At 43.5% G+C, this 22,630-nt stretch overlaps 1 non-coding gene across 1 annotated transcript; it reads right to left on the bottom strand.

Moving 5' to 3' along the window:
* Positions 1 to 21,830: 21,830 nt before the first annotated feature.
* TRNAF-GAA (transfer RNA phenylalanine (anticodon GAA)) lies at positions 21,831 to 21,903 on the bottom strand. Its single transcript has one exon. It is a non-coding gene; the product is annotated as a tRNA-Phe (tRNA).
* Between the last annotated feature and the right edge of the window lie 727 nt (positions 21,904 to 22,630).

Here is a 22,630-nt window from a genome sequence, read left to right on the forward strand (position 1 = left end):
GAAGGCTGACATGGTTAAAGGGAAAGGCTTAAATAAGGGAGCCACCCCATCAGCTTTGCAGACATATAGTCAGGCACATTGTGAACACTTTAAAAATATTTGTTGAATAAATGAACCTCCATGTGTGCTGTACTCCCCAAATTCACAATCATCCCCCATGAAAGCAAGGTACTTACTCTTTATTTATCCCATGGAAGTATCAAGTTTGAGGCCCCATACTTTGAAAGAGAGTAAAAGAAACAGCATGCATTAAAGAGTAATTCTACTGATGCTTGATAGGTGAGGAAGGGTAGGAAGAGTATGGATTATTTGACCTGAGATAGAATTGTGGGGGAATGCAATGATTTTCAGAAAGAGAAAAAGGTTTACTTTGGACTGGGGCAGGCTACGGCTACAGGTTATGTGTGGATCGTGATTCCCTCAAAGGCACTGGATTTTGTGGTCCTTTTGAGTTCCCGTGTATCACCTGATTCTGTCACTTTAGGTGTCAGAAAGCAGCCTAAGGTATTCAGTTGCTGCTTTGCTCCAAGCACTGGGCTAGAAGCTTGGTGTGTATTGTTTCTGGTGATTTATCCACTGGGCATTACTCATTTTCCCAGAGTAGACGGTGGAGACTTGAGTCCTCAGTAACCACCCCTGTGACTGAGCTCTGTTTTCCTGACTCTAAGGTCATGGTCTCTTCCCTAGGCTGCATTGCCAAGTTTACCACCTTGTCCAGAGAAGTGCTTCATGCCAAGGGACCTCTTGGAAACTCACATTTCTTTATCTCTTACTCTATGCCAGTTTCTTTACTAGGCTTGCTTTCCTTACCTATGTTATCCCATCTAAATTATAATGAAGTGCTGCTTGTAATAAAATACTTCTAATTTAAATGAACTGTTTTCATCGTGCTACCCCGGACGAAAGCCCTACGCAGGTCAAAATGGAATGAAGAAATCCTCATCCTGCCAGAGGGCACTGGCTGACGCTGAGAATGTACGGCTCCTCCTAGCCTTACACATTAACCGAATCACCTTTGGCGTGGGTCATCCTCTTCCATGAAGGCGTGTTATGGGAAAACCTTATGTGAAGCTTCTAAGGCATTTTTATATCATCTGATATACTCCACAATGTCATTTTTATGAGGATCCTGGGGAGAGATTTCTCTCAGGGCTCCATACCCAGAAAAGCTCTGTTTCCTCACAGTTCTTAGACCCCGTGACTCTCACACTAGTGTTTCTTTCTTTGCCTTAGCAGCTGCGACGTGTAGAGCCAAATACGCAGCCCCCACGGCAAGCACCTGATCCACGCAGCGTGTAGTTTGGTGTTTTCCTTGCCTTATGCTCCTGGATTCTGAGATGCCTGTTTTATCCCTTTGCCAATGTCTGTGTTTCAGCAGCATTTCTCACATTTCTTGAGAAAAGACACAGAGAATGTGTGCATCCACATGTGTTTCTGTGTAAGTCCACAGGTAGTAATCACCCACCCAGGTTACTGTTCGTAAGAAAGTTAGGGCCTCGAGAAGAATTCAAGATGAGTTTCTGAGAAGGAGGTGAAAGTAATGTGAGATCTTGGGTCATGGCTTGGCTGTGATTAAATATTGCCTGTTTACTATAGGAAAAGCTATTGATAGAAACTGTATATAACAGAATGCAGGGGGAGATATTTCACATGGATCGAGACCATTTGTTGCCAATGGAAGCTGTAAAATCGAGGACTATTCTAAGGAATGTTCTGAAATCCATCGGACATTCTATGGACAATCTGTCTATGACAGCTGAGTATCATAGACCTAAATAAATAATCGGAGTGTAGAAAAGTGCTTGATTAGAAAGCAACTCATTCTACCCTGTTCTTTTACAGTCGATGCAAGAATCTTAATGAAAAGAGACGTTCTGCGAACTTTCATTTTGCATGTCAGCACCTAGCACTGCCTTGCACGTAAGAAACACCTGTAAGAAAGACCTGATGTGTGTTCATGGACTGAACTGAATTAGATACTTTAGAGAATTGCGAGTGAATGATGCAGGGTGTGTGTGCAAAACTTTGCAGATAGGACGCCAGTTCGTGCTTTTCCTACAATGGGGGACAAAATAGCTCAAAGCCTGGTAAGCAACCGAATGGGGTGCCAAAAGTTGTAGAGCTGTGGTTAAGATTAACACCAAGAAATCGTCTGCATCTTTCTTGTGCTGGTCAGCGAGTCACCTGCTCTTTTCTCCAGGCCTCTGAATATGAAAATCCTCCCTGTTGTTAGTTCCCACTAGACTCTTCTGTCTGATGCTTTTTGATCTATTCTCTGCTGCCTCATCCTGGGGAAAAGAGATTACGTTTTTCCTCTGTGTCCAAATTGTTTTCTGAATGCTGGGCATCTGTACTGATAAGGGTTTTGCTTTCTACATCTAAGAGCTTCTCTTTTTTGGTGGTATGAATTGTTCTTCAGAGGAATCACAGGTTAGGAATGGGCTGTGTAGAGGCTTCTGGTATTTCGGGTGGGTGCGTTTTTTAATTCCTGCATGCATTTTTTGATAGTCTATCCTTAAGTCTGTGTTACATGTCAAACTCATCTTAATTCCAGATTTTGCATCATGCATCTACACAGTCATCTCAGTTTTTTGTTATGCAACTTGTGCCCTTCGATTCTTGTTTTAACATTTTGTTTGTTATTTTTCATCCTGGTGATGGGTATTTGATTTGGATTTTTTTATGTGTACCCCTATAAATTAATGACTGACTTGGGAAAGTAATATAGCTGCTTCTGCTTCAAAATACGGATTGTGGAGGGTGGGGAGAACTGCTCCCCATTCTGCCCAAGTCTGATCAAACCCAGCAAATACCATTTACACATTTGCAAAAGGTTGTAGAGGTTTCTCTAGGCAAGTTCAGTGCTGACAGATCCCCCAGAGTTTACAAAGATGTGCTTAAGAATGTTTGGAGTCTGGGAAGATTACCAGATACATAATGTCAAGTGAGAAATATAAGGAACAAAACTGCGATTTCACTATGCTAAATTCTGCCAGGTGAAGGGGTTGGGGGGGACGGTGGGGTGGGGGGCGAGACTATCTGCTCTGTGTGTGAACGTGTAGAATAGGCACAAGGAACCGGTTGAGGAGATGTTGCTGGAAAGGAGGCCTACAAGGCTGGGAAACCAGACAGGAAAGGAGACTTATTTTCATTTTATGCTTTTGCACATTTTGAATTTTGATCCATGGACATATAGTAGTTTATTATAAATATAAAATTTTAAGTTAAAAAAACGTAGAAGGATGGGCACTCGTGAAGAGGACATTATACGGGGTAGCAGTACATTTGCAAGTGGTAAAGTCACTGCGGCTTTGGCACAGCACAGATCTGGGCCCTGCCGCCGACCTTGGACAAGGTGGTTATGCTCTCTCAGCCTAAGTTCCCTCACCCACGATCTGCGATGACAATATCTACTAATTTTAACTATAAGGGTTAAATACCACACCATCCATAATTTGCCTAGCAGAGCCTGGCACACAGTAGGTACTCAACAGAGAGTGTCTATAATTGTTATTATTTCCATGAAATAACCCATTGATGCCACTGTCAGCCTTTCATATTTCTGCACTGCCACATCGCTGGTCTGACCTATTATGTCATTTTTTTTATTTGTTTGGAGAATCATTACCTTCTCAATCAATACCCCTCACTGGCTCTTTTTCAATGGACAACCAGGAAGGGGATGGAAAGTCCCACCAAGACACTGAAAACTTCTCCCCACTGAATCTATATTTCATGACTTATCAATTAATATACACACATGCACACACACACTCATACTTTTGCACATCTACACACCTAATCCAAGAATCTATTATAGTTATAAGGTCTTTTATAATATATTTCCTTCTGGAAACTAAATCAGTGCTTTTAACTTTAGCACACGAGAAATATTCTTACCCGTAATGAAATATTACTACTCCCCAAATGAAAGGAACTGTTCTTTCCTAGATTCTGCAAGTTTAATTAAATCACGGTTTCTCTTGTTTACAGGTATGCTATTCTCTTAGCCTTGGAACTTAGGAATCTCCACCATTAACTGCGATAAATATGTGCATGGACGAAGCTTAAATAAGCCACAGAAGCTATGAGTGAATAAGGTTTGGAACCACTTTTATTAATTTCCAGAGCTGACCAAACTAAATTCTATCATTGAAAATAAGAATAAAATAAATCTGCTTCAAAAAAATAATTGACCTGAATCTGAGGCTCATTATTTTGTAACTGCTGTCAGGGAGCAGCTAACCACGACGTCTGCCTGACGCCCTCTTTGAAAAGGACTCCTGCTCACTGACTCTCATCTGCATTAGTTCAGCTACTGTTAATAGGCCCAGTGCGTGAACTCACACACACAGCCCAAGAGAATAACTCCAAACTTCCAGTTCACTTTATAAGCTATAGAAAGGAAATTCATTCTTACAAATCATGGCAAACAGTTGCCTACTAACTGTAAATTTTGCTGTTATAAATTCCTCATTTCTAAAAAGTGTTCTCCTAGTATAAGAAAAACAGACAAAACAAGATAATTTCTTGGAGGCTTTGGTTTTAGCTTCAGTTACAAGAAAAGCTTACAATGACATAATATTTTTATAGTCATGAAATCTATTGAACTTTGAAAACCAACTGTCTATTTGTGCCACGAATTGGATTTTATCTTGAGCAGGATGATTTGAAAGCCAGGTCAGAATGTATCCAAAGAGGCAGAAATGATGGCAAGAGCAATCTTCTTGGTGAAAACATGTTTGCCCCCACTGAAGACCCCAGGAAATACAAAGCCATAAATGACCAAGCAAAGTCATGGTACATGTGGGGACTGAGAACTATGGAGAGTGAAGAGTTAACAAGTAAAGCGCATTTTTAAAACAAAATAAACATTCTTATAAATCTTAATTTCTATTGAGTAAACTTGAGCTTGTAGAATTTGTCTGATTTGTCCAAGATGGCACAGATGGTATAACAGTTTGCTATGGTTGTCATAATTAAAAGATAAACTGAAGCATATTAAACATTTTAAGAGTTTATTGGAGCAAACATGGATTTGAATTGGGTAACCCCAAACCAGAAGTAGTTAGGAACCAGGAGAGAGATTTTTATAGAAAATGTGGAAGCAAAGCAATAAAATTACTTGATTGGCTGTAGCTTAAGTGTTTGCATTGTTGGGGAATGCCTCGTGGCTGTTTGTGATTGGTTGTTCTTAACTTTGAGGTTTGTACAACAGTCCACTCTGGCTTAGGTCCTGGCTTGCTCATGTAGAATACTACGGCCATAGAGCCACCTCAGACCAATGAGCTCCTTGTTTTATTACTTTAACACAAAGTACAACAGAGTTGCTCAAACAATAGACACTTCTTGTCTCACAGTTCTGGGGCTAAAAGTCTGAGATCAGGGTGTCGGCAGGGCCACGCTCCTTCTGGACGTACTAGGGAAGGCTCTGTTCCAGGACTCTCTCCCAACGTCTGGTAGTTCCACGGCTTGTGGCAGCATAACTCCAATCTTCACATCAGCATATCGGTCGGTTTAGACACTGCACTAAATGTGTCCACTGCACTCCGGCATCACCTCACCTTACATTTAACGAGATCTGCAATGACCTTATTTCCAAACAGGGTGGCCTTCGAAGGTACTGGGGTTAGGACGTTGACATAGAAATTTAGTGTGGAAGACACAGTTTACCTTGTAACAGTTAGTAAATGGTGAAAGTGGGCATCAAAACCCATAAGCAGGTTCTCTTTTCACAACCAGGTCACCCTCAACACACCTCAAACTTTTGAGTTTAGGAGGAGAGTTGGGGCGGGTCACATGGACGGGGAAGACACGCTGAAAAGAAGTTGGGGAGACACCATCGTAAGCCTTAGCTGCTTTCTAGTGACATGAAGAATTCTACCTCAACTCATTGGAAATTCCAAATTGGGTGGAGGGGAGCTTACTTCTGTAAAGGTCAGTATTTTTCAGGCAGAACCAGGAGCTCCTATTTTTCTACAGTTAGTGACATCCATGGTCTCTTTAAACCCTATCATCTCATAAATTATAGATCTGGACGAGAAGTTAAAAATTCATTTTAGACCTAAACTTTCCGTTGAGAAAACCGAGGCTCACCCAGAGTCAAATATAACTCACCCAAGACCACAAAGTTAGTTAGCCACAGAGCCGCGGAGTCCCGGCTCACAGTACAGTGCTCTTTCCTAATGTTAGGCGATGAGAATGAGTAAAATGTGAGGTGTCTCTTCCCTGATGTACTTTTTCCTCTCATCTTTGTCTCAAGCTTCTCATGTTTAAAAGCCACTCCTTCCCCTGTTTCTGCCAATTCAACAGTTAGAGATGGACAGTCAGAAAGAGCTCAATAAATTTATTAAATGAATTCATGAATGAGAACAGGAAAGACTTTGCCTTTAAGGATAAACCATTCAGCTGAGCACCCAGGTGGTCCCCTGACTTACCTGCCCCTCCATCTCTGGAAAGATCCAAAGAGCTCCTTTGCTTCCTTCTGAGTTGGGAGGTGGGTGGGACTCCTCCTGGGAAAATGATCCCTCTCTTCCCCTCCTAGATTTTTCCCTTGAACTGAACTCTTTAGAGTCCCTGAGTGTGGCTCCTCTCCTTGCTGGGGAAGCCTCCTTGCACATGGCCCTAGGGCTGTTGCCACAGGAGACTGCATTCACCCCATCAAGGCTCCTTTGAGATTGTGCACCACTCAGTGGTCTGCTTCAGGAAGATCCCTTCCATCCATTTACCTTCCACCCCCACAGACATACCTACTGGTTACGGGCTATGCTTTTCTGCCCACAAAGTCCCTACAAGCTGATGACTAGAAACTCTTCCTTCATGTTTATATATTAACTTCATCCAAGAAAATAATGCAAATTGAAGGAGATTGCCACATAAGCTTTTAAGGAAATATTTAAACATTTTAACATAAAAAAAAACCTAGAGGGAGGCGCTTACTAAAGTGCGAGAGAAAGAGCCAACGTTGCAGAATCTTGCCAAGAAAAAGAGAGGTGCCTCTGCGTATGAAGTCTGATGAGAAGCCAAAGCTCTCTGTTTCCTTTTCCTAGGTACTAAAATCTCTAAAATATGTGATGTTGTACTATAGTTCCAAGGGCTGTTTGTAGCTAAAATAGACAGGAAACACCAGACACCAACCCCCCCACCCCCCACCCCCACCCCAGCTCAATCCACCAGCAAGAGAAAGCACATTGGCCCAGCACAACACAGGGACTTTGCTGATTTTCTGTGCAATCCTACAATTAAAATTGTCAAAGAACCATAAATAAATACATCAGAGCCTACTGGAAAACCTTTGGGAGCTGCACACTCACCCTCCTGAATAAGATTTAGCACGAAGAAAACTAAAAGCATGAAGACCAGCATCCCCTTTCAGAAGCAGCAAGAGCCCTGAGGGAGGATTTGTCTTCCGCTCTGAAGCACTAACCCGTGGCTGCTGGTGGCAACGTACCGGAGAGGATAATATCCTCTCCAGGATGCTCAAAAGCCAGGCTGGCTGCCTGAATGAGACTGCCTAACTTCAAACATGCGGCGCATCTCTGACCCTTACTGGACAAAAACGCAAAGTGTGCCATCAGTGGCTGAACGTCGTTCCAAGTTCATACCACAAGCAAAAATTGCAGTTAGAAACCATCTGGCTCCTGAAACTCACCTGAAGCTCCAAGCCACGGAGAATATCCAACTACCCTGGTCTTACAACCCTGCTCCATCCCATGTTCGACCTTCCCCTTTCTCGTAGGAGATAATTAAATGCCTCCCCCCAGCACTACCCTGCTGCAGCCCGAAACACAGCTGGCTTTCACTTTTTCAATATGTTGTCATTTGAAAAATCATTCAGGAGGGAATATGGTCAGTAATGTTGTAATAATTACGTATGGTGCCAGGTGGGTACTGGATTCATCAGAGGGGTCACTTTGTAAATTATATAAACATCTAACCGCTACCTGTACATCTGAAACACAAAACAATATTGAATGTCAACTGTAACTGGAAAATTAAAAACACACAAAAAAAGTCACTCACATAAGCAAGAACAAAAACTGAACAGCACAACCCACAACTCAGAGATAATCCTATTGGTCTTACAGACTTTTCTACCACTGCCAACTTCGTACACATTTTTAGTTTCTTTCTTTTAAAATAATTGTTCCAAGAAGATTTAAAGCAGTCTGGGCAGGTTTATCTCTCTGAGCCTCTATGTTCACCGATTATACTCAATAGAATGAAGAAGGTGTTCATAATTCATATCTGATCAGGTTGTTGGGAAAGTTCAACAAGTTACCACACCTAATGCCTAGTAAACCAATTGACCTTCCTGCCCTCCATCTGCCCACCCTTCCTCCCTTCCTCCCTTCCTCCCTTCCTTCCTTCCTTCCTTCCTTCCTTCCTTCCTTCCTTCCTTCCTTCCTTCCTTCCTTCCTTCCTTCCTTCTTGACTCATTCCCTGAAAAAAATGTTTCCTAAGCACCTGCTGTATACCAGACACTGCCCCAGGCATCAGGCTCACCGCAATGAGGAAGAAGAGAGCCGAGGCTCCCGCACCTGCGGCACATGGACGCAGGGAGATGGAGAAAGTGACAGGGCTGTGGGAACACACGGCAGCAACATCAGAACTGAGGGGTGAGCAGTGAGGTGGAGAGCCCTGAGACCAACCATTGTGATGTTGCTGATACACGAAGTGCAAGAAGGAAAGTCCGTGAAGGAAGAGGCTGGAGCTGCCAGACGCTGAAAGAGATGAGGAGGGATTCTCCCCTAGAGCCTTTAGAGAGAGTGCAGGCTGCCTAGACCTTGACCTCAGAATTCTGGCCTCCACAACTGTGAGAGAGTAAATTTCTGTTGTTATAATCCACCTACTTTGTGATCATGTGTTATGGCAGCCCTAGGAAACCAATACAGGCACATACCCTTTACTCTTTTCTCAAAAATTACTCACCTAATTATCAAGTGGAGGCCCTCAGTTTCCTGATGATCAGAGTCACTGATGAGCTACACATTTGCTTTCGTCTTTTTTTTTCTTCCTGTAAAAGGAGTGGTGTTGAGAGGGCATACATGAGGTCAATGTTTTCTTTCTACCTTGACTTTCCTTAGTAAACTCATTACCGAAGTCAAAGCAAAAACAAACGTTCATTTGTCCTAATCCAAAGCCAAGTCTGTGAGGTGTAAAATTAATATGACGCTACTGCAAATGGCGCAACTTCTGTTTTTACAGAATGCGATGCTCGGCTAATGCAATTAATCATCAGCCAGAATCACCTGCTCCAAATCAACACTATTTTCAATGCTTCAAACTGTTCGGAAAGCACCATTCTGCTTCTGTTTGTTCTCAGGGCGAGCTTAGCAGCTTTACTGCAGGTAGATGCTTGTTGTCAGTTAACTTGGGCTGAGATTCTCCACCAACACAGCACACACCCTGGGCAGTGCTGGGGCACTTGTTTTTAATCTGGGGGATGCTTGTTCCTGGATTTCAAGGGCAGGAGCCACGGCTTTCCCACCCAACATGCCCATGAGCACCGCTCTGAAAATCCCCGCTGTGGATTTGCAATGCAACATTTATGACGTGCCAAAGGGATGCTTTTGATGTCTGGAAAACCACCGAAAGTGACATGCACTGGCTTCCTCCCTCGTAACATTTTCCCATTGAACTGTGTTCTCACCCGTCTATGGTCCCGTGGTTTCTATGTCACATCAGAATTCAGGCAGTGCTTCATTCATCTCTGTCCCCCAGCTCACGTCAAGGACAAAAAAGGGACTGTTCAATTCAGTTTGATGGGTGAGATTTGGTAAACCGAAAGTTTCAAAAAACAGTTTATAAAAATAAACTATCAGTTTCATACAGAAATACTCTTTGCTATCCTGTGCACTGTGGTGCAGTCTTGGCGGAAAGAACATGGGATTTGGTATCCTGGTCTAGGGTTCTTGACATGGGGGTTCTGCATTATCTGACTAGGTCTTGGGTGTTGGTTTTTTTTTTTTTACTCTGGAAAAATAAGAGGAGTTAGAGTTTGGTCTGCATTAGTCTAAGATCGTTTTCAGGTCCAAAGATTATGTCACTAATTGGAAAGAATATGTGCACCCCTATGTTCATTGCAGCGTTGTTTGCAATAGCCAAGCTGTGCAAGCAACCCAAGTGCCCATCGATAAGCAAGGGAATAAAAAAAAGTTGTGGTACATATATATAAGTATTGTGGAATATTACTTGGGCATAAAAAAGAATGAAATCTTACCTTTGCAACAACATGGATGAACCTAGAGGTTATCAGTTAAATGAAATAAGTCAGACAGAAATAGTCAGACAGAATAAGTCAGACAAATGCCACATGATTTCACTTATATGTGGAATCTAAAGAACAATATAAGTGAATGAACCAGTAATAAAGGAGCCAAGAAAAAGCCCAATGCTTGTGGCAGGTCCCTTAGTCTATTACAGAGCAACTTAAACAGTTAACTGTGAGGAGAACAGCAGAGAAAATCTAAATGTGTATTGAGCTCTGAGATGGTAATTAAGGCCGTTTAATAGAATCTGTAAGCGATTCCTGTCTGACTTGAAGATGTCTCTCAGAAGTCAAGAAGGGTCAAATGGAGCCTCCAAACCCAGATCTTGCTATTTAAGATCCCCAATAGTCCCAATCTTAACCCCTTAATTGCTTTCATGCATTGTACCATTTGCTGCAAAATTTAAATTAAAATCAATACAGTGAATACTCAGCATGTAAAACAATTGAAGCCTCTATTTCAGCACGAAGCTTCATTTCAGCTGTAGGAACAGAAAGAAAAGACAACCCTTTGTTCTCTTCACTTCACAATCCTCCAAATGGCCTCTTAGCCAAAATAGCTCCTCTAATCTTTAAGTTTTAATTAGCTGCCCACAATTCATAAAATATCAGGAATTAAAATGCTGATACCTCATTCTCCTGAGAAATGGCACACAATTAACCTCTTTTTTCTTGGTCAAAGGTGGAAATTGAGAAAGAGTAATGACAAAATTAATCTATTCTGGCGGCACAGCTGGAAAATAGCCTCCGACCCCGCGTCAAAGGGGAAAGCCATGGCGCGTGTGCGCGCAGAGACTGCGAGTGCGCTGCGTGTGCAGTCTTCTATAGTCGTGCCGAGTGTCACAGAACCATAGCGGGCGCCCAAAATCTTGCAAAAATGTCATTCTAAGCCACCTTCCCTGTGTCTCTGAAAATGGGTGTACTTTAAGTCGAGCCTGAGGATCCGGTTTTCTAATGAGGCGGTTAGAAGACAAAAAGACTGAGACCTGCACGCCTTCCCGGCACGATCCCAGATCAAAACGTACTCCCTGCAGTGAAGCCGGATGGAGCTGCTGGTACCGAGTGTAGCCTTTCTAGAATAACTTTTTCTCTCCAAAAGGTAGATCTGGCTATTTTAAAAATTCCTAATTATAACTTACATGCTCAATATTTAGATAAGATCAACCACAGCCATTTAAACTCAATGAAAGCTCATAGAGACAGAATAGAGTTCCAGACATTGGGCCATGCACTCAATGAAGATAGGAGGAGGTGACCGGTAGGATGTGGGCGGCAGAGTCCTTCTGCCTGATGTCAAGCCCCAGTTTGGCAATGCACGGGCTCACTGAGGGAGTGTGGGGGTCAGGCACTGAGGGAGGCGCATGATGAACGAACGTAATGATGAACACCACACAATTCCCGTCCTCGAGGAACTGAAAATCCAGTCTAAAGACACTAAAAACCCATCACAGAGAATTTCCTTGACTGTGTCTGAGTAATACGATTATTCTGATTTAGTCAAATGGCAGTTCTTAGAAAAGGGTCTCCGTGTCAAACCGAGTTTGGGAAATGACAAATATTTACTATGGCCCTTCTCCCCAAGCCCCTTTTCTTTCTCCCAATTATAAAACAAGAGGATCTGAAAATTTGGCAGTAAAGAATAAACAAACAAAAAAGTATTTTATTTGTTTAACCCAGCCACTTCCTAAGTTATTAAACTGTGGCCCTGACCCGTGTGGCTCAGTGGGTTGGATGTTGTCCCACAAAGCAAAGGATCGCCGGTTCGATTCCCCGTCAGGGCGCACGCTTGGGTTGTGGGTTTGGTCCCTGGTCAGGGCCCATGTGAGAGGCAACTGCTGTTTCTCTCTCACACTGATGTTTCTCTCCCTCTCTTTCTCCCTCCCACCACCTCCCTATAAAGATAAATAAATAAAAATCTTTTCTTTAAAAGTTACGAGACTATAAAATTTGCTTTCTTCAAAGAAAGCTTACTAACATCTTACCCAAAATATTTACTTGGAATTTTTTTTTAAATCTCAGGTGCAGGCAGCACTATAGGAGGGGCTAACCAGGCAGCACGGCGCCAATCCCCCGAGGCCGGCCAAACACCACAGGAAAGTGAGCAGCTGGAGAGAGCTGTAATCACTGGATCTTAGAGAACACCCTAGTTGAAAGAAATGGAGGAGATGCCTACTGGTATCTCACTGATCAGTAGGACTGGTCAATGAAAGAGTTGGTTAAAAAGGACACTGGCACCTTAAACACTTTGCCTCCAAACGTTTCACTGTTCATTCATTCACAATCTTTGGATGCATGGATACCTTGCTTGAGTAGGAGCTGGCTGATTAACCTTGTTGCGTGTATCACACCACGATGCACCTCCCATGACTCCCACTGGGACAAAGTCATAATAATTCTTACGAAACAAGTTGGACACCACCTCCTTCTACATTCACAATTTCCCCGATTTTTAAATTTATCTTTCTTCATCAGCTAACCCATCATGTCCAGTGCTCCAACAAAGACAAAGTAATCAAATAAGTTTCCTGTCAAATCAAAGGTGGTGTCTTCTCAAGGGAAGAACTGTCAAGTTCCCGGGTCAAGTTGAATGGGAAGTACCACAGGTCAAGGTGCTGAGCCCCTCCCCACCCCCTTACAGGCTTATAATATCTATCAGCTGACAACTGCATTTTATTAAGCCTTTCGAAAGAATCCACCTTCATTTTCCTAGACACTCCAATTATTTCTTTGTCTTTTGCTTTTCACACTTACACAATAATAAGTACAACTGGCATGACTAGGTTTGGAAACAAGAAAAATAAAATGACTCCTGGCAAGCATACAGCTCAAGTGCTGGGAGCAGAGAGTGCTGGGATGCCAGCGAGTAGCCATCTCGCCGTGAGCTTTTGCTCAGCCCTGATCACTGGGTGATTTGTTTCAAAGCCTGGAAAGCACAGGCTGACCAGCCAAGAGGAAGTCTGGCGGGACAGTTTCCGGGACAGCTTCCGGGACAGTACTGCAATAGCTGTTCTGGGCGGGGGAGGGAGATCTGCAAGGAACATTCTCAAACAACATCTGAAAGCTGCTGGAGTACCTTCTACAGAGGGTGGGGAGAGTTTTTTAAATGCTTTGACTTGTGTGAAGTAGGGAAATTTGGAGGCCACTTGCTGTCACATCCTCCCCCCTTCCCCCATGTCATCCAAATAAATGTTGCATAAATATTTTAAGGGGCCCACATGATTAAGCTGCTTGAAATGTCCCAATATCTGACTCTACTTGAAGGATTTGGTTTCAGCTTATTGGTATATACAATTTAGAATACATTCTATGTACTCATTTTTATGCGATTTTAGTTATATATATATTACTATATATAATATATAGTATACATATTATATACTATATATTATATTAATTATATATTATATTATATATATTATATATGTTATAATATATATTATATATATATTACTGAGGTTCAGGGTATATGGTTGTGTTTGACTAAAGGGTATAATAGACCCGAGACAATTCATTTCTATGACATGAACTGCAAAGGAACTTTAGGTTTCTGGCTTAAATAAGAAGGAAGCATTGCAGCTGCAATGACTAGGGAAATAATAGGGAGAAATGAAATGGAAACGGTACCTGTTAGGACCTCAGGCAGGAACTGAAGGAGATCTGTCTTAAAGATCTGTCAGATAAGGGTGCTTCCAGACTCGCCAGCAGCTCTCTAATGCAGAACCACAGCACCACTCAGCGTCCATGAGGCCAAGCAGGACACGAGAGAAACCTGGTAGACCAGAGGTCCAATGGCGGTGCCTGGCAAGCTGAGATTTATTTGTGAGAATACATGAATTACCCCCGACAGGTACAAGTGAGATTCTTGCTGGTTGCTGAGGTCCTCAATAAACAGTTGGGGCACAAAAGTCAGCAAATTCTGAGTTATTACCATTACCATGACCCCATCTAAACGTTTGAGTTGGTAAGCATGCAGAGTTGCAAATAAGCACTAATAATCGTACTTTTAGCTGACATAGCCCAGCCTAGGTTGCCCTCTTAAAGGGAAACAGCTATTGCCACTCCACAGAGGCTCCATGGAAAACCTAAGTCACTCCAGCTTATCCGGCATCCCCAGCAAGGTGTTATCAGGAAATTGTATAGCCCTGAACTTCAGGGAAAAGTTGGGCTGTGCTTCCAAAATGGTCTCAAGAACCAGCTCAGAAGCTGATGAATGGCAGAAAGCTCTTGCACATTTAGAGAAAATGAACCCTTTATTTAAGGCCCAGTGGACCAAAGTATGGGCCCAGAGACGTGACGTGGCAGCTGCCAAGGGCCAGTGGCAGGTACATCTAGGATCTAAGGTTGACAGGTCCAACCCTCAAGAATACCATACACCAAAAGGCCTGGACCGGGCGGTTTAACATTGACACTGGACGGGATAATGTTCCGGCAGCTGCCCGGGCCTGTGATGTCCAGCAGCTGCTCTTCAAAGGGGACCTCCCAAGCACACCTGCTGAAGACCAACACCTGCGCGGCGAATAATGAACTGATAATGCATGCATTCAGTCAAACGTTTACAGGATTAAGACATGTTTCTATTTGTGTTTGGCTGTTTGCTTTCTTTATAGCCTTCGGAACACAAACCTTTATTTAGCTTTCAATCTCTGTTACATCTGGAAGGTTTTCTCAACCCTGTTTATCTAGAAGGTTATTTAAATCTTACATTTAAAAATAGCCGTCAGAACATAGTAAGGAAGTTGAATGGTGGAGAGAACATTTTGACTGTTGTTAGGAAGGCATTTATTAACTGCCATCATGTAACGTGTGACCGTGATCCTAGCTCCCGGGTTTACGACCTAAATTCACCCTGGCTCGTGCCCTTGCAGGTCCCGGTCTGCAAAATGACTCAACTTGTCTCTGTTATACTAAGACAGGCCCAGGCTTCCTTTGGAACGTGAACAAAGAGATGCAGCTTTCTGCTGTCCTGTTCTGCTATGTTGAAGAAGGTTTAGAGTCCTTTTTCTCCCCACCTTTTTTAATTATGTGAATAAGAACAATTTAATTATGCAAATAAGAAATTTTTTAAAGTACAGATTACCAAAAAAGAAAACACTGAAAGTCATCCGTAATCTTAAATTAACCACACAACCTTTCTAGTCCTTCTAAAAGGGTTGCTTACTGTCACATCAATAAACATCAAGAAGCATTTCCCGAGAACCTAAAAATATTTCTGGCACAGTGCTCCATGATAGGAGGCATGCAAAAGAATGGGACGCTCGGTCTAGCCCCTCCAAGGAGTTCATTCTCTTGTTAGGGAGTATAATGAAAACAAGTAAGCCAGGGACAATGACATAGTGGTGACGGCCACCAGGAGAAGGAAAGGGGAGAAGATGTGTTAATATGCATTCAGCCCCTACTGTGTGCTCTCTGGTATGCACAGGCATGGTGAGCGTAAGGAGATGATAGCAGCCAGTCAGGAAAAAAGACCAGTGAAATACAACAAAATATTCTCTGGACGGATATGTGGATAAAGTGTGGGAGGCAGAGTGGAGGCACACCTAGCTTTCCAGGGTAGCCAGGTGGAGTGGCTGTTTCAACTGTTTCAACTGCTCTTTAAACTGAAGGGAGAGAGCAGCGGGCCGGGGGCGCTGGCTGTGCGCGCGGAATGTGCCTGGCACCACCTGCTGAGCACTCTTCATAGACTCCCCCTTCTAATTCTCACAACAGCCTTACCAAACGAGTGTTTTTCCTTTCCTCCCTTTGACAGTGAGGAGGCTGACACAGAGCAGGGTTAGAGAACTTGTGAACAGACCCAGCCAATAGGTGGAGTCAGAGTTCAGGGCCAGCCACCTGCCTCCAGAGCTGTGCTCTTGACCTCTCCCCACGTGAACACGTGCAGCTGTGGCACCTTGGTGTCAGCCCTCTCTGCGTCCTGCTGGGCTGCCTTTCCTCCTCTGCACCCACTGCATTCAACAAAGCACATGGTTTTGGTGCACCAGCCATTTTTTTTCCCAAATGTAAATTGTGGCCATAGTCTTCAGTCCGCTTGGCTGAGGGTGACAGGCTCTCCCCTGCCTATCACAAATGCACCTGAGAGCTCAGATTTAAAAGAAATAAAGTTGCATTTGGACTTTGCTGAAGTGGCTCTCTCTGCCTGGATACAAGCTCTTTGCTGAGGATTCCCATCTTAACAGCTAGATCCGCTGTCAGCCACCCCTCTGCTTCTCCACCCGCTGCCCCCAGCACTGCAGGGGAGAGGCTTTGCTACCCCTACGCCTGCTTCCTGCCTCGGTTGACCTTGCTGTCTTTGCCCTTTTCCTTCTGTCCTGAGAGCCCTAGCGCTACTCCACCTTCTAGGGGTATTCATCCCACACCCCTCCAGCTGCTACTCTGGGTCACATGAGCCTTTTCAGAGCACCACTCCCAATCACACTTGAGTTTTCCTGCTAGAACATTGAAACTCTGAAGTACCTCTCCCTGAAGTCAACGCCGCCTTGTTTGAGTAGGTAGCATGTTGCCACAGGAAATGAGAACGCATGCAAAACTGAAAATGAAAGCCAGGGCAGGATCCCATGCCCAATGCACAGCCGTGAGCTCTTTGGGAGGGCAAAATGGGGGGGAGCAACATTAGCTTAAGCTCCGGGAAAAGGTTTCATGAGGAGGCAACACTTGAGAGAACTTGGAAAATGGTGTGAATTAGACACAGCTGAAGAAATAGGATGTGAAACAAACAGGCATCTCATTATTTTTATCTGAGCTATTCACCAACTTGACATAAGAAATGCTTCAAAGGGAAATGTTTTTATGCTGCTGTATACCTGTATTTATTTCATCCTTATTTAATCAATAGCTGAAGCTACTTACCACAGTAGGCCTTCCGTTTTCAAAAGGAATAAAACCAAGTCTTTCTGTTAATAATTGTTCTTGGAATAAGAGATCAGACCATTCAAATTTAGACCCTGTTTGTGGATTTAATATTAAAGCCCTTTGTAATCATATCTTTAGAATCCGATTCAATCAGGGGATGTAACGATTGATATTGGGTGAGTTTATTTCTGAAACCTACAGTATACTAAATACAGTTTAAAAGTTCAGCTCAAGTTTACAACCAATTAAGATAAAAAGGAAAGAGAAAAAGCAAGTATGGTGCTATGTGAAAAGAAGAAGTAATGTAGATCTTTAGAAAAAAAAATTTAGGACAGTATGCATAGTAATGATGCTATTTGTATAAAATGTTCTGTGTGATTGCATATATGAAAATGCTCGACCGAAGGATACACTAGAAGCTACCAACAATGGGCATCTTTGCAGAGGATAACTCAGCTCAAAGCTAAAATGGAAATGTACCTTTCATTGTATACATCCTTCTCTGTTTAAATTTCTCACCGTGTGATTCAATGATCAATTCTAAAAAAAATAAATTAAGATTTTCGAAGTGCCTGGGGGGGCAGAATTTGCCAATCTAAACATGCCACTTTCAACATGTGTCAGCCTAAGTTACAAGGCCCCAGCCAAGAACCTCCAAGGCTAGTGGGGAAATGTTTCTTCCTCCTCTACCTAATAAAGTTGATTAGCTGTCCCCCTAAACACAGACAAATCTACTCGACAGCGATTCTCTAGATTACCCAATCTTGGCCAGATGCTTTTCTACCACAAAACTAGATAGAATATTTTATCATGATTCCCCCCTTTAGCAAACAGCAATCACTCATGCCTTCATCTAGACCCATATTTTCTCGTGGCATCTTCTTAAAAATTATACAGGGCCCGGCAGAAGTGGCGCCTGCTTGAGTGTGGTGGTAGGGTAACAACATGGGTGTGATAATGTATAGTGTTAATTTGAATGGTTGCCCTAAAATGTCATGTGGTGTGTTTGACTGTGATACTGTTTACGTTGCAGAACAACATGCTTATGATTTTGTAATAAAAAAGAGGCGTTACCTGCGCCAGACCCTGTATGCTCTTGAGAAACAATAATTTGAAGACAGTAATCAAGTTACCCTTCGCTTTCTTTTATCTTAGGAAGTCTGTTTCATATCTTTCTTTTTTGTTCTTTTATGGAAATAATTCTCTTATTCCTTAATCGTATTTTTGTTCTGCATTAACCCTCTCAAGTTCATCAAAACTGAACCAAATGCTCTAATGTGGGTCTCACCAACGACATATAAAAGACCTATTACTTTATTTTTAGAGCTAACGTTCTATTTTAATACCTCTCAGAATTATGCTGGCTTTTCACAACAGCACGCCTAATAGCATTTTTTAAAAATGTATATTCAGCTACGGCTCCTACCACAAAGGGCTATGAACAGGTGTGATGTGGAAAGGGCTCGTTAGGGTGCCTGGCACACAGACCACACCCTCCAGACACGGTGACTCTGGTTATTCCTGGTGCTTTCAACCAGAGAGGCAACGAAGTATGGAAGGGAAGGCGTTGCTCCAAATGCACCGTAGAATATGACAGGCAGTGAACAGGCAAATATCTGGGTGCCCTGTTTACGACAACTCATTATATGAAAATTGGAATTTATGGGACGAGTATGTGACTCGGGGTCTGTTATAAGAAGACCCTTGCCTTTGCTCAAACTATCCTGTTTGCTTCCCCTGGTGTCTGTTGGCCCTCTCCCAAACATTGCATCCAACGGGGGGGACTACAAACAATTCTTGACGATTTTCAGTTAGATGAGCGAACTACACTTAAACAAGGTGGTCCATCCCGACACTACATCTTAAAGATGATGGTGCAAGATCCACATAGTTCCGGAATCTGAGGCAAATCCAAACAGGAGCTGTATTTCTGACCAGGGCACAACATCAGATAAATCAGATATGATGCATGGTGTAACACGAAACTAAAGAGCCATAAACCACTATGCATGGAAGAGAGGAGACGTAGGACCCAATAGAATGGACATTAATGCATGTACACATCCATTACACAAAAGGCCTCAATGAATTATTAAATGCTCATCTAGTTTAATTCTATTTAACAATCGTAACAGCTTCCCTATATCACAATCCTGGCCTAAAATGAAAGTAGTATCCAGAATAATTAAGAACTAAACAGTCATTTAGCAGTGAGCTTGCGAATCACCTTAGAAATTTGTCAGATGAGCCAGATCTCCCAGGTTTCTTTCTAAAACCTTCCCAAGGAAATTTGAGAAGATGCTTTCCCCCTCTCCGCGTGGATAAATGTCTGAGCCAGGAGGACATTCACAACATTTCTGCTGCTAATAGAGCGCTGGGCTGAACACGGACTCATAAATGTTTCATGCTGGTTGTGTTCTTTCCATCGAAAGCATTTCTTTTCTAAAGGAAAGGCTGACTCCACACTTCCACACTTCACCCTTCGCCTCCCTCTCAGTGGTGAAGAGCTCCCGGAGCGGCCCCGTGTCAGAGGGGTTCCTGGGAGACAGCTCATGTCCAGTCTTTGTCAGCCTTCACTCCCCGAGAAATGCAAAGTTTGACATCTCTCAGAGCACTTCCCACTTCAGTGAAAGGCAGTAAAAGTGATCAGATTACCTTTTTATACTTCCTAAAGTAAAAGAAAACATTATATACATACACTGCCTATATCTATTTTTACAATCATATGTATGTGTCTGTATATATAAATTTTTAAATACTGCCTACCTTCTTGATCATTCCTCTCCCACACAAGGCCAACAAACCATGTATGACCTCCCCCCACCCCCTGGCGGAGGCCTGCCCAAACTACCCTCTCTCATTTTTCCCTCTTCCAACTTCTAACCAGCTGTGCTCCTCTAACCTCCTGCTGATAGCACCTGTTCCTACTCCAGGAGCAAATGCATGGGGTTATGGGGTCTGCCCCGCAGTGTCTGAAACGACGCTGACATTCAGCATCTTCACCTTCCCCTCCCCTTTAAACGCATGGGGAGCTGGCTGGTCCTGTGTGGTCTTTCCCTACCCAAATCTTCCTCTGAGGGCCCAACAAGACCTACTTCCCCACAGAGCCCTTTCTGATTAACCAGCAAAAGCCTTTCGTTTCATCCTACAATTACCTCCACTTTTACCCACACGTCTTAACCAAGCAACCCAACCAATACTGCATTCACGTATAGTAACTAGGAGGTGGCAGGTGTTAGATGCCTGATATATATTTAATCCTTGCAATCCTAAAGAACTGTTATATGTAAAATGAAGATGATACCTACTTCATAAGGTAGTTAGGAAGATCAAATAATGCCTGGAACATAGTGGGAGGTCAGTTAATTAATGTCCAATTGATGAATGAATTAATAACCTGAGAGTATACAGTACTTCGTAAATGTGAGTTGCCTTTCCCTCACAAAACAGCAGAACCGGACGATACACAAGCCCAAATGTATAAATCCAATAAGTGACTGGCTTTTATCTGTAAGTCAGCACCCCACTAACCTGTATAACTCATTTTCTAGTTACTCCAATAGATTAAAATTTCTTCCTCCTGTAATTCTAATTCACATCCCTGACCTCCTGCCCTTGAGTCCTGGCTCAGCTGAGGGAGCCACACAATACAGAATAAGGCATCTGGGGCCTCTACTTTCTTTACTCCATACCATCTAGTTTAGCCTTGAGGTGGGCTCCCACAGGTAGCTAGGAAAGGTGATACCCTGCACATCCACCTCCTACACATTTATTGTGAAAGCAAAAATTCTTTAAGAAAAATGAATTTCGAACCCATGCCAAAGTTGTATTCAGACCTGCAGAACAAAAAGACAGCAAATGGGAAAAGTGTGTTCACAAAAAGTCGTGGTAAAAAGCTCTTTTAGAAATAGGAGAACAACAACAACAAAAAATTTTTTTTAAAGAAAAGAAAATAGGAATGTCTACATAAAAGAATCTAACCCCTAGCGTAGCGTTGGAAACAAGTCTGTGATTCGTCCCGTCTGAGACGGGGCACAGAGACGGATTTCTAACTAGTTCGCAGGTGAAGATGAAGATGCTGGACCAGGGACCACACTTTGGGAACCGCTGGTCTGGATTCCACACAAAGCTGCAGAGCTGGGAGACTGGGTAGTTTTAGAGCTGCAAAGCCGCCACGTCTTTCCCCGCTGGGCCAGAAACTGCTGGCGCCACCCGGGCTGCCCTGCCCGCGCCTCTAGCCAGAAATACCGAGCCGCCCCCATTTGGTTGAACAGTAGGGTTTGGCTTTTGACGTTGCGATGCTTTGGGGAATGAAATTTGGGACGAAGTCGTCTCTCTCGTCCCCCGAGAGAGATGGACTCCTTTCTCGCCCCTGCCCTCAAGGCAGTGCCACCCGGGATTCCTGGGCGCTGAGACCTGCACGGGACCTGGGGCGGCCGAGGTCGCGGTCCGGGTCCCGGTCCGGTCTCGGCGGGAGGGGGGCTTCGCCAGCCGCCCCCCCCCCCCCCCGGCCCCGCATCGCGCACGCGCAGCAACGCCCCCGACGGCCGCCCGGAAGGCGCCCCAGAAATGGCGGTGCCGAGTGGCTGCTTCTCTAGTCCCAGTTTTCAGTTGAGCCGGCAGGAGTGAGTCAGTTTAGTCCTGCAGAAGATGGTATAAGACTTGAATCCCTTCCAATAAATAAATTAGTTAGTTCTTTCTTGAAAAGAAGGTCTGCCGAAACCCGGGATCGAACCAGGGACCTTTAGATCTTCAGTCTAACGCTCTCCCAACTGAGCTATTTCGGCGCCTTTCGCGTTGGCTTAGAACAAGGTATTACTCAATTCTGGGCGACTTCCTGTTCCGTCCGTTTTCAGTCATTACAGAGTTTCTTTATTGTCGTGTCAAACTATTACATGAGAATCCTTCTGCCTTGCTCTTTACAAGCCGCGATTTAGCTGCACTATATACGTTGCTTGTCCCCCCCCCCCCCCGCATGGATGGATGCACTCTAATGTGAACAAAAAAAGGGAAAGAAAAAACGATTGAATATTTGGAAGTGTTTGCAATCACTAAGGTGGAGAGTCGCTTTCTGAGTTCCTTTGCGGTGTCAAATCCAAGTAACAGAAGAGCTTGAAGTTCGAAAAAAAGGCATTGGCTAAAGAGGGAAAAGAGGTCAGAGAACTTGGGGGTGAATATTGACCTGTGAAGTCACTGGGGGCCTTGGAGTGAAAGGAGGAGAAATTTGGAGCATCTGCCTTGTGCGAGTCACACTTAAAAAAAGAGGATTTTTTACAGGCTTTCTTGTGTGCCGTGAGTGTAACTATCTTTCACATTCTTGTCAAAACAGTGCAGGAAAGACTTGAACCTGGGTGAGTAGGAAAGTGGTAGGTGAGTTTTGATGGAGTTGGGGGTGCAGGTAGGGGGAGAAGAAAAGGTCCAGGGTCTGAGGGGAAATGGAGGAAAAAGGGTAGGAGAAATAAGAGAAAGAACACAACCAATAAACTTCATGCTTCCCAATTTAATGTGATAACA

Source organism: Desmodus rotundus, chromosome 13 (assembly GCF_022682495.2).
Source record: "Desmodus rotundus isolate HL8 chromosome 13, HLdesRot8A.1, whole genome shotgun sequence".
Classification (NCBI taxonomy): domain Eukaryota; kingdom Metazoa; phylum Chordata; class Mammalia; order Chiroptera; family Phyllostomidae; genus Desmodus; species Desmodus rotundus.